The sequence below is a fragment of the Alnus glutinosa genome, chromosome 4 (assembly GCF_958979055.1).
Source record: "Alnus glutinosa chromosome 4, dhAlnGlut1.1, whole genome shotgun sequence".
In the NCBI taxonomy this organism is placed as follows: Eukaryota; Viridiplantae; Streptophyta; class Magnoliopsida; order Fagales; family Betulaceae; genus Alnus; species Alnus glutinosa.
The window spans coordinates 4,164,793-4,176,575 of record NC_084889.1 but is presented as its reverse complement, the minus strand read 5'-3'; the positions used below and the strand labels follow the sequence as shown (position 1 = coordinate 4,176,575).

At 31.5% G+C, this 11,783-nt stretch overlaps 1 long non-coding RNA gene across 1 annotated transcript; it reads right to left on the bottom strand.

Moving 5' to 3' along the window:
• Positions 1-8,992: 8,992 nt before the first annotated feature.
• Positions 8,993-11,353, bottom strand: LOC133865922 (uncharacterized). Its single transcript, XR_009899834.1, has 2 exons — positions 10,947-11,353; positions 8,993-9,171 (listed from the first exon to the last, which is right to left on the bottom strand). It is a non-coding gene; the product is annotated as an uncharacterized LOC133865922 (long non-coding RNA).
• Positions 11,354-11,783: the final 430 nt, after the last annotated feature.

Sequence of the window (11,783 nt, the reverse complement as noted above, 5' to 3'; positions counted from 1 at the left end):
GGGTTTTTTTTTTTTTTTTTTTTTTTTTTTTTTTGGTGGTGGGGGGAGGGGGGTGGTCAAAATGGTTTTGGTCACTTTGGGATTGAAGTTATTTTGACTTGGTTAAATTAAAGAAAATAATTATTTTTGACAATACGTAATTGTTTTTACTGTATATAGATATATAATTAAACATAGTATTATGCTTCTTCTCATTAATTCAGCTCATTCAACTAAGTTTTGAAATTAAGCACTTGGGAGCTTAATATTTTATGACAATAAATTAGGAAGGTCAAGTTCTTGATTTTAAACTTAACTAACCAATGGCATCAACGTGAACAGGGTTCTAAAGAAAATTCGTAATCTCGTACACTAACCCAATATATTACAGGTCTCCCATATTCATGTTATGACGATAATGATGAAAGGAAAAATTAAAAAGAAAAATTCTAAGCTGACAATCAAGTATTTCGATTACGCGCTTTTATTTAAAAGTTTATTAATAATCTTACATCAGTAAAATAAAATAAAAATAAATGGAGTGAATACCATTATTCTTTAATTTAACAACTTAAATAATAAGGAAAATAAATTATCTGAGTAATTAAATTTTTTTTTAAATGAAATATCTGAGTATTTTATTGATCAAATATCACAAGTATAAAGCTCTTACATCACAAAGCATAAAGCTCTGCAAAATCATAGCCACATGCTATGACGATAAATACAAACAAAATTATTACAATAAAGTATTATCTATGACTTTCATCTTCTACTAATCCGTATACAAAAATACTTAAAGAGTAGATCTGTTCCGAGCAGACTAGATCTAAGACAATGATAACCAAATATCTCAGGAAAAAATTTATTTAAATCGGACATTATAGACAAACCCTCACGCCGAACTATCCAGACCGTAAGAGATAACCCTTTCACACTTGACTAACATTCATCATATAGATCGCCCATGATGGCAGATTTAAAGATAATAAAACTATTATTTAAAGCAAAAACACAACCAGCAAACAACAGCAGCGGCCAGGGAGAATATTAACGGCACGGAACGGAGGTAGATGGGCGGATGCATAACGAAGAGGTCAAAATTGCTGATCTGCTTTGAGAACACTTACAAACAAAATAAAAAACCATAATGGGAGGGGGAGGGTAAGAGCGGGTAGTAGCTAGAAAGGAAAAGGAATAGGAGAAGGGAGCAGATCTGCTCCCTCATTATCACATATCTGTTTTCTGAAGGGTAAGGTCTGGGGCCGGCTTCTCCAATAATTAATTAATTAAGTAGCGGGAGAGGATTATAATAAGATAAACCATATTTATGTGAAAAGGCATAGAGCAAATCCGATCAATGGTCTTCCAAATGAAAAATGCTTGACATCCCAACACTTTTTTCTAAAATTTGATTACAACCTGATGGGTTACGATCCTATGAGACTGTGACACATTTTTCAAAATGATAGATTTTATGGGATTGTGACACATGAGGTTAGAACCAACTTCTTGAAAAATAGTATTGGAATGTCCAGCATTCCTCCTTCCAAATATATGGACAATAGTTCTCATAATTTGAAAAGAAGTAGAATTCATAAACTAAAATAATTCCAAATATCATAATTGAAGTGGATTTAGACAACTAGTGAATTAAAGATATTCGCATGGTTTTGAACTCGTTTTATAGTTAGAAAGAATCGTTAATAATGCGGTTCATGAATTAGTTAAAGTTGTTATTAATTAAACAAATCATAGATCAAATTTGGATTAAATAAATTCCTGGCTGTTTTTGTTAGAATAATTTGCTCTATTTTATCTGATTGAGTAATAAAAATATTATAATTCTATTCAAAAATAATAAACCAAAAGAATTAATATATTTTGTTATGTTTGTACTTAGCAACGTGCCCTAAATAGCCATCAAAAACCGTTACCCGATAGAGCATGGTTTTAGTAGGCCGGTTTTGATTGGACCACATAGGGATAGTGCATGCATTCTACACCCTCAACGTCCATGTTCCAATTTCTATTCACCCTAAAACAGTGCATGTCATCATCCTAACGCGCGCGTCCAAGCGAAGGAATTGTCTTATTGATCGACACTTTTTCTCATTTACTATTTTTAATTAGTTTCAAATTTCATGGACTAATTTCTAGTTCTCCATGCTCTCGTCATGAGTAATATTGTTTAATTAAAAGTTCTAATAATATGCTCTAACGGTGGCCAAGAATGCTTTTAGAATCTATTCCAATCAGGTTTAGTTTCACTATATGATTTCGAGATATATATATATACATAATTAAACTTAATTGTACAAATACATTAAATATGATAAGGTTATCTTATAGCCAATTACCTATAGTTAGAGCAATAGCAACAGCTTCCCTATAGCATGTTCCATTCCTTAAATATAGGAAAATCCTCAAAAAAAAAAAAAAAACTAATAAGTTTTTCACATGACATTACGACATCATCAGAGTTAAAAATTTACAACGAAATTTTTTTTTTCTTTCTTTAAAACTTATGAACATAACACTTCAGAACTGATTGAATTACCTTATTATAATAAAATACTAACCATGTGTTATAACATAATAAATACACAAAACATTTAAACATATGTGCCACATGCGGCACTTAATAATAAATATCATTGTTTTAACCAACATATAAATATCACAAAAAGTCTTAGCCTAAAACATAAATAGTAGTAGTTGCATCATTCATTTCATCCTAGAAAAACTCGTACAATCTCATACTGTCGGAATAATGAGTTAACAACCTCCAATAACATAATGAAATACTGCATTATTTAAAAATACACCACACAATGTTATGATGACAGTTATATGTATGCGTAATCTCCTATACTCATTTTTTGCATCAGGACTTAAACCCTCATTCGTTGCTTTAGGACTTCAACCCTAGTCTTATTATTATTAGTGAATACTGATTAGTGCCTATGGATGTTAACCTTCGGCCTTTGCCATGGGATTTTAACATTCGGTCTTCAAAGTCTGATCAGTGATGCCTCGGGACTACAATCTTCAGTATTTGCCTCAGAACGTTAACCCTCGGTCTAGTTGATTGATTGATGCCTTGGGACTTTAACCCGCAGTCTTTGCCTTGTGACTTTAACCCGTAGTCCTTGCCTTGTTATGAGTCTATACTCCTATTATCATGTTATTACGCTTTGAACATTTGATTTATCCATCGGTCTTCAGTGAATTGATGTTTGGTACATAAACTTTTGGTTTATCCATTGGTCTAATCAATTGCTTGACACCTTAATACCTAAACTTTAGTTTATCCGTTGGTCTTTTCAATTCATTGACGCATTGATACCTAAACCTTCAGTCTTCTTATTCTTAACTTATAACTTTAACACATGCAATGCTCCAAACAACTTGCATACTATTAAATAAAACAAAAATCATAATGTTAAAGAAAGCAACCACGTATCATTCCCAACGAGTAAGAAATACTCACAGCAATGACGTATACTTAGTTATAACTAAACATGTAAAATATATCAAATACCAAATAACTTGCATACACTAGAATAAAGCAGAAATCATAACATTATCAAAAGTCACCACGTATCATTCATAGTGAATAAGAAATACTCACTGTTATTTATTGCTTCCAAAGTGTTTACAGATAAATATTCATTGCAATATAATTTAATACAAATAATAGTGAATTAATATAATTCACTAAACATGCATTTTAATACTATTCTCATTTTTATCGTTTAAACCTTAATATAATCTATATTTTTGCTTAAGCATTATCTTGGCATATAAAATTTATCCAATTACATTTTATTACTAATCTTTTTATGCGTATTTTATCACGGTATTTATTAAGGCCCTTAAGCATCTATTTATCAAAACATATTTCAAAATAGCATAAAATTCGTTTTGTCAAAATAGATATAACAACTTAAAACTCACTAATTTTATAATAGAGTTTTGCAACCCAAAATAATTGAACTTTTAATTAAATAATATTAAGGCAAGTACTGTTTCAGTTATTATAACTGAAACAGTGAGATACCAAAATATGTTTAAGCCAATATTTGGCTTATTTTCACATCAAATAAATTCAATAAACATGTTAATATAGTTAATGAGTTTTATACTTTAAACACAAGTGAAATAAAATAACTTTGTATTTATTTCTTATTTTAACCCTTATAAAAAATTAAGCAGAATAACGACATTAGGATTAATAATGCCTAATAAATACTTTAAAACACTTGGTTGGCATAACGACACTTTTATAAAAATAATTACTCTTCATTCGGCATCACAACGGCGTGATTTATTATTTAAATACGCCACTTGGAATACCCTGTTAAAACACAACTTAGAACATTAGATACTTAAAATAATAAAAACTGTAAAATCACAAAATATTAAAACAAAGTTAATAATTTAGAAACTACATAAAATAAATTAAAGCCTCTGGGAATTAGCGGAAACTTAGCGTCAAACTACAAATTAAGTAAGTTACAGTTTGGTATCAAAGTAATTTGGTCTAAGGACTGTTAGACTTGACCTTAGAAGTCTAGGAATGATATAGAGCTATAGGTAAAATAAACAATTTTTATAAACTCCATAAAAGACTTTGTGTGATTTTTATAACCGATGAAAATATTGACTGTTAGTTACAGTTAGGAATTTTAAAATATGATTATCTTTGCTTTTATGAATGTGTGCACTTTTGATGCCTTACTTTGTGATAGGAAATATATTGATATAATTACATGCTAAAAAAAAAAAAATGATAGTACTACAAAAAGGTTAGTTAAGGATCGATTTTGAAAAAATAAAATAAAATAAAATTAAGTGTGAACTTTTAAATATTGCTTCAATGTTTACAAACGATATTTAAATACAATGAAAGATTTCTGAAATTATGTGCTAATGTTATATGGCACATATTACCACTTTCAAAAATATTTATAAATATATTCCGCTGCCAATTATTTAACTCTTATGACGTCGTAATGACACGTGAAAATCAAAATTTTTACTTACGTCTTTTTGTAAAAAGCGAGGCGTTACATATTACTTTCTTAAACATTATAAATGCTACAGTAGTACATAATGTCTGTAGCATCCCTATACATTATTTTAATATAAAATATATATCTCTTCTCTATTCTCTCCTCTCTCATCTTTTTGCTATTTATTGGAAATTGTGTTAGGATTTTTTTTTTAAACGTGAGGGTAGGTAGGGAACTTATATTTTGTAAAGAAATAATATTTTAATGATATAAGGAAAACTAAGCAAAACTATTGTGAAGTGTATTTTAATGGGAAAGCAAAAAGTAATTATGTTTCTTAAATTTAGGAAAAACCGAAAGGAAACTGCTGCTAGTACTCTTAGATGCAACAGTACCATGCAAAAATACATTTTAAATATTATTGCAAGCGAATAATATTTACTTACATAAATCATGCAATAAGGCTTTTTTTCCAATAGAATGAGGAAAATGGTTACATGGGAGTATCCTTACCACTCTGAATCCGAATGGAATAAAGAATGGGGAATCCTATAGGAATGCTACAAAATACATGATTAGTAGAGACCAATTCCGCTAAAAAATGTGCTCAAAAATTGACATTACGAGACACTTTTAAAGCATTCCAGCCTTAAAAGGAAGATAAAGTACTAATAACATCTATTACATCTATTGCAATGAGGCTTTTAATTGTTAATAAATAAGTTTACTTGTTTTGCTTAGTCATTTAATTTGTTAGCTCCCCTCGTACTATATGCATGCTTGTCATGCTGAGCTTTTATAATGCTTATTGTTTTTTTAAAATTTTGGAAAAATTTCACTTATAATCTCTGATCATTTATTACTTTTGAAAAAATGTACCCAAACTTTAAAAAGTGCCAATTTATGATATCCATCAATTTTTTTCAATTTCAATCATCTGCTATAAAATTTTCGTTAAATCATATTAAAATACCATTGTGTTTAGTTTGCTAAAAAAAATTAAAAGATTCAGGCAAGTGGTAGTTTTGCAAATTTCGGTAAATCCTGATCAATACCTAAATCTAAGCAATTTTTTTTTCTTTTTTTCTTTTTCCTTAAAAAGGGGGGGGGGGGTATTTTGAAAATCTTAATGGGATTTAACGGAAAATTCTAATGGAGTGTTGAAATTAAAATAAATATTAAAATATGGATACCCTAAATTTACACTTTTAAAAGTTTAAATACCATTTTTCAAAAGTGATGAAATATCAATGGTTATAAGTGAAGTTATCCCTAAAATTTATCTAGGTTTTTCTATCTTTCTTCCTCATTAATATTCTAAATATCAATTGTTGCCTTATTGCCTGGTCATTGACTATACATATATATATATATATATATATATATATATATGTTGGTGTCACATGTGGTATAACCATTACTACAGTGGCAGGCTTACATAGGAGTCAGGGCCCCCCTAAGCCCCAATTATATTGACTTCCTATATATGGCACATGCAACCTCAATTATATTGACTTCGTGGAGGGCACACGAGCTCAACTATGCTTATTATAATGTCAGTGGGTATAACAAGTTAACAATCATAATCACTATGTTGTTGCCGGCCATGGTGGTGCACCCAGCACCCGGCCAAGAAATGGAATCCTATTATGTCTAATCTTTTTCTAATTTTCTCTAAGACATTACTAAGCTGATCGAGCTAGCCAACTACTAGGGAGGCACTTTGATGCTAGCTCAACTTGTGAGTACGTGTATTGACATTACAGGCGGCACAACGTACGTACCATGGCTGTGCTAACACATACGATCGAGTCCGATTGTGCCGCCGTTAGGAGATACCAATCATGAGTTGTTGCTGACATGAATGACATACGTACGTACCTAAGGAAGAGATAGAATCATATTTTATGTTGCTTCCTTCTTAAATAATAATATTTTTGCTAAAAGTTCATGTTATTAAATTTGGGTTTATAAAATACGATTTTCGTTGCTGGAAAATGGTACTTGTCTATCTACCCTCATCAAAATAATTTTTTAATTATTTTGGTGAACCAATTTGATGAAAATTCTGAAAAATCATTCCCAACAGCTTCACCATTTTAACCAAAAAAATTTGATGACTGAAATTACTAATCAAATTAGACGAGACATTTTCACTCAACAACCCACTCACTAAATTTTATTTCACCTTTCTCTCTCAAATGATTAGCACACTTTTTTCATTTTGTTTTTATCATTTTCTTCTCCCATCTCCCATCTCTCATACGATAATGTCCTTATTTCATGGGTATGAATGATTTTTTGTAAAAAGATTATATAGAGAATAAATAAATAAATATGAAAAAATTATTATTTAAATGAAATAGTGAATATTGACTAGTTAAAATGGTGAGGCTGTTGGAAAAATTTTAATAAAGTGGCTCACCAGAATAGAAAAAAGTGATGTTTAGTTATTTTGGTGAGTAAAATTTAGTGAGGCAACTAAGAATGCTCTACGTACATATATTGGAATTTTATGTACATAACTCTTTAAAAGAGTTTACTTACTACACTTGCTCAAATTTTCTGTCTACCTATGTTACGTTGTTGTCTCCCCTATTTTAGCTTCGGTCATGTTAGCGTCTTTCGGTGTTTTCGCGGGGTTAAACTTTTGAAAATAGTATGTATATCTCCTTTAAACTATTAGACAATATTTTGTAATGTTTCCTCAAAATTTCAATTGAAGCAACGTCTTCCCTTAAAAGTACCAGAAAAAAAAAAAAAAAAGGCAATGTACCCCTTTTGTTTCACAAAAACACAAAATTAATAATCATAAAAATTATAAAAAAGACAAAATCCTTGTAAATTCTGAAAAAAAAAACCATTGTGCCGGTGGGTTTGGTGAAGGCCTATGACCGCTAACGTGGGTCATCAGTTTTTTTTATTTTTTTGCTAAATTTTTTATAAAGATTATTTTTGTTATTTTTGGTATAAATGGGGCACGTACATTGCAATTTTTTAATTTTAATTTTAATTTTTTATAGTTCGGGAGGACATTACTTCAATTAAAATTTTTAAGGGACATTGCAAATTGCTTAATATTTTTTTTTTTTTTTTTATTATTATTATTATTTTGTGACTGTCCCAAGGCCCACATCAGCCCCCATTGCTCCGTCGACATGTACGAGATTATTTAGTTCAATGGGATGGTTCCTAGGCATGCGGTCATCCTATGGCTTGCTATGCGGGAAAAAAAAAAAAAAAAAAACCTAGCTTGGATGAGCTTCCAACTCACTGAACCAATTGAAAGAAAATATAATATAAAAAAAAATTAAAGTGGAATAATAAAATGGAGACGAGCTTTTACGTGATTCGGTTTATGACTTTTTTTTTTGAATGAGAATGCTGCATTTCATTAATTTGAAGAAAGTTGATCAGTGATTACAATATGATGTATAGGAGGCGGACACTCTTCCATCCACACCACATCATATGACAAAGATAGAGCAAATTTTGCTACAGAATGTGCGTCAGTATTAACAGTTTTGCTTACGTGTTGAACATTGCAGCAAGAGAAAAACTTCAGCTTAGCCCAGATGTCATCCACCAACTGGCCATATATAGATGCTGAGGCAAGGAGCTTCTTGATGTAAAGCATCAACAGTAGTCAGAGAGTTGTCCTTCAAAATAAGCCTTTGGCATTTATAAGAGAATTGATGTAGGCTACATGAAAGGTCTCCTATACAAACTGAATTACTTTTGAGTTTATTGCGACTAATTAATACATACAAATGTAACATGTATAGCAATCTAAAGGGACATAATGTATGCTAATTAGTGATACAAATTTAAACGGTTTTGATGTCTTTTATTGTAGATCATGGGATTTTCTTTAACACCACTCAGCAAACTAGCTAGGCATGTATTCTGTCACGCCCCCGTTTTGGGATATAAGGAAAAACGCGAACTTGAGCCTAAAAAAAAAAAATACATTTACATAAAGCACGCCTCTAATAGATATAGATCTTAATCATCTATTTTATTTATATGTACATAAGAGTTGCTCTTTACAAAGCTATAAATTTCAAAAGGGAAACATACTATACAATATAAAGATTACATCAATCCCCCAACGTTCTATTACCCTTAGCGAGGTCTATGCCATTACCAAAAAGTGACTCCGGCTTAATGTATCCTGAAAAGATTGTAGGGGTAAGGGGTGAGTTTGAAAACTCAGTAAGTAACACAACAGAACATATGGGTGTATAAAAATCACAGTTTGGTATTTTAGAATTTTCAAGAGTCCACATATAGAAATATCAGCATCAATAAGAAATGTGCATATGTAATCATCATTCATAATGTGTAAGTTTTGTCTACCACTGGCCCACTTCCGCATTTTAACCATGAGCGGTGCACGTTGGGCTCGTCCAAAGGACCGATCCCGAAGGACCCATAGGCTCATCCTGTCGACACAGGGGAGAGCTGCCGGGTTAGGAAGCTCCCTAGGTGAGAACCCCCCGGCCGATAGCCCCACACTTTTGGTGTGGTTGCCCCGCTACCCATCATCATCATCATCATAAGATCCGGATCACAGCATTATGGTACCGTGGGACAAAACTTTGTGTGATGCACATAAAACAAATATTCAACATAATTTCATCATCTTGTTCATATAGTGCACATGTAACACATATAGATTTTGAGAGTCATCATCATCCTTATTTTCATGGTGCACATGTATCATATACATATTTGAAAATCATAATTACATCATCCTCTTCATTCATGTGGTGCACACGTAACATATAATCATCAGCTTCATTCATCCATGTGATTCACAGGTAGCATATTCATTATTTCATACTTGAGATAATAGAACAAATAATATTTAAGTAAAAGAATCTTTTGAAAATTCCCGACGTTTTTATTTTAAAAATGTTTTATTTAAAATTTCGCCGAGATTTAAAGTTGTGTTCCCTTACCTGGCGATCTTGAGTGAATTCTTTGTTACATCTACCTAGAGTAGATCATAAAAATATTTAGAGGATACTCAATAGGATAATCCAACTTGGCACACATAAAACTTGTAAGAAAAACATAATGGAAACTTAGGCATATGAAACCTAAAAAAAATGTCATTCATTGCTCCTAGTCTATCAGTTCTTGCTACCACATTAGGTGCATAATGGTAATGTAGTAGTCATATGGGCATGTAACCATTTTTGGCACAAAGAAGCAAGCTAATGATATTAAAAATGGGTTCAGCCCAATGATGTTCATTTAATAGCATAGGGAGATAAATTCTACATCTACGTCTAATAATTCTCAAATTTTCTATTTGTATTTGAGATTCCTCCTCAATGATCTTTAGTTTATTAGACTAGAATAACTACACGGCTTTAGTGACAAATTTCCAATGGGGCTTAAAATCTGTACATCTTTTTGTCATCATTAAGAGGCTCAATTAACATACTCTGTAGAAGATTAAATTAACACCTCAAGGTACAAATTTTGAAGTAGGCACAATAAATTAGTAGGGACCAAGAAATGCAGCATATATTGGCTAATTTAAAAGCAAATCAGTAGCTATACATATCAACCTTGACATGGCCCATAATCTCGATCTCTCTCTTTTTTTTTTAATAAGGTCAGGAACTTATTGACAACCAGAATAAAATACCCTCTCATACTAAGTCATGTTTTAATTTTGCTTTTTCTTAAATTTGTCTATACATTCCGTTATTACAAAAAAAATATAAAACACCATTTCATTTTGTCATCAAAACAACCCAGATTTTTGTTTCCCATTACCCGAAACCCATTCTGCCTCTAAGAAAAAAAATTCTCCATAAACAATACCCAAATCTAAACATTTACAAAAAGAAAAATCCAACAAAACCTATCTGAAAACCTGCAGAAAAATCAAACCCAATCAATTTAAAATCAATGTTTGAGAATTCTACTAACCTAAAACGGTTTCCTCTTGGTTTGGGTACTGAGAAAGTACCAAAAATCAGACTCCCCGCGGCCTTGCCGAAGCCAAGCCGTGGCCTACCGGCCCAACGTTCCCGTCCGCCCCAACCGGTGGCTCACCCACCAGCTCTCTCTTTCTTCTCCCTCTTTCGGTCTCTCCCACATCTCTTCCTCTCGGTTGTGTTCTAAAAGAAAGGAAAAGAAGGAACTAGAAAGGAGAAGCCGAGGCAGGGGAAGAAAAAGAAAATAAGAAATAGAAGTGATCGTGCGTTGGCAAATTTCTGCAAAGAACTTGTGCATGTCCGAAACGTGTGGGAAGGAGATTGAAAAGTGGCAGATAGAAGATGAGTTGCTGCTACGTGTATAATGAGGTATTAAAATTTGGCTTATGTTTGAAGGCTAGGTCCCAAAAAAAAATATAATTGTTTTCTAGAGTTTTCTTTTATTTTCCATGTGGATGGAAATAAAATGATGTTTTAAATCATGAGCATTATATGTGGCTGTCCATGGCCTTAACATAAATGGGTCAGCAGAATAATTAAAGGCCAAGAAACTAGTCTGAATGAAAGGGCCTTTACAACCCATGGGCTATACTATATCTTACAAAATAATTTTAATCTCATTTATTTATTCATTTTGGGTTCTATTTAAAAAGCTAAATTTTTCTGGGGTGTTATATATTCTATATATGTAATGTTAAAGATGAAAATTAAGAATATATTAATTTACGCTTTTAAGTGTTCATCATTATTAGAAAGAATACATTACTTCTTGGTAAGAGTTTGTTTGGGATTGGGAGGAAACTATTCAGTGCATATGGTTCATAACTTC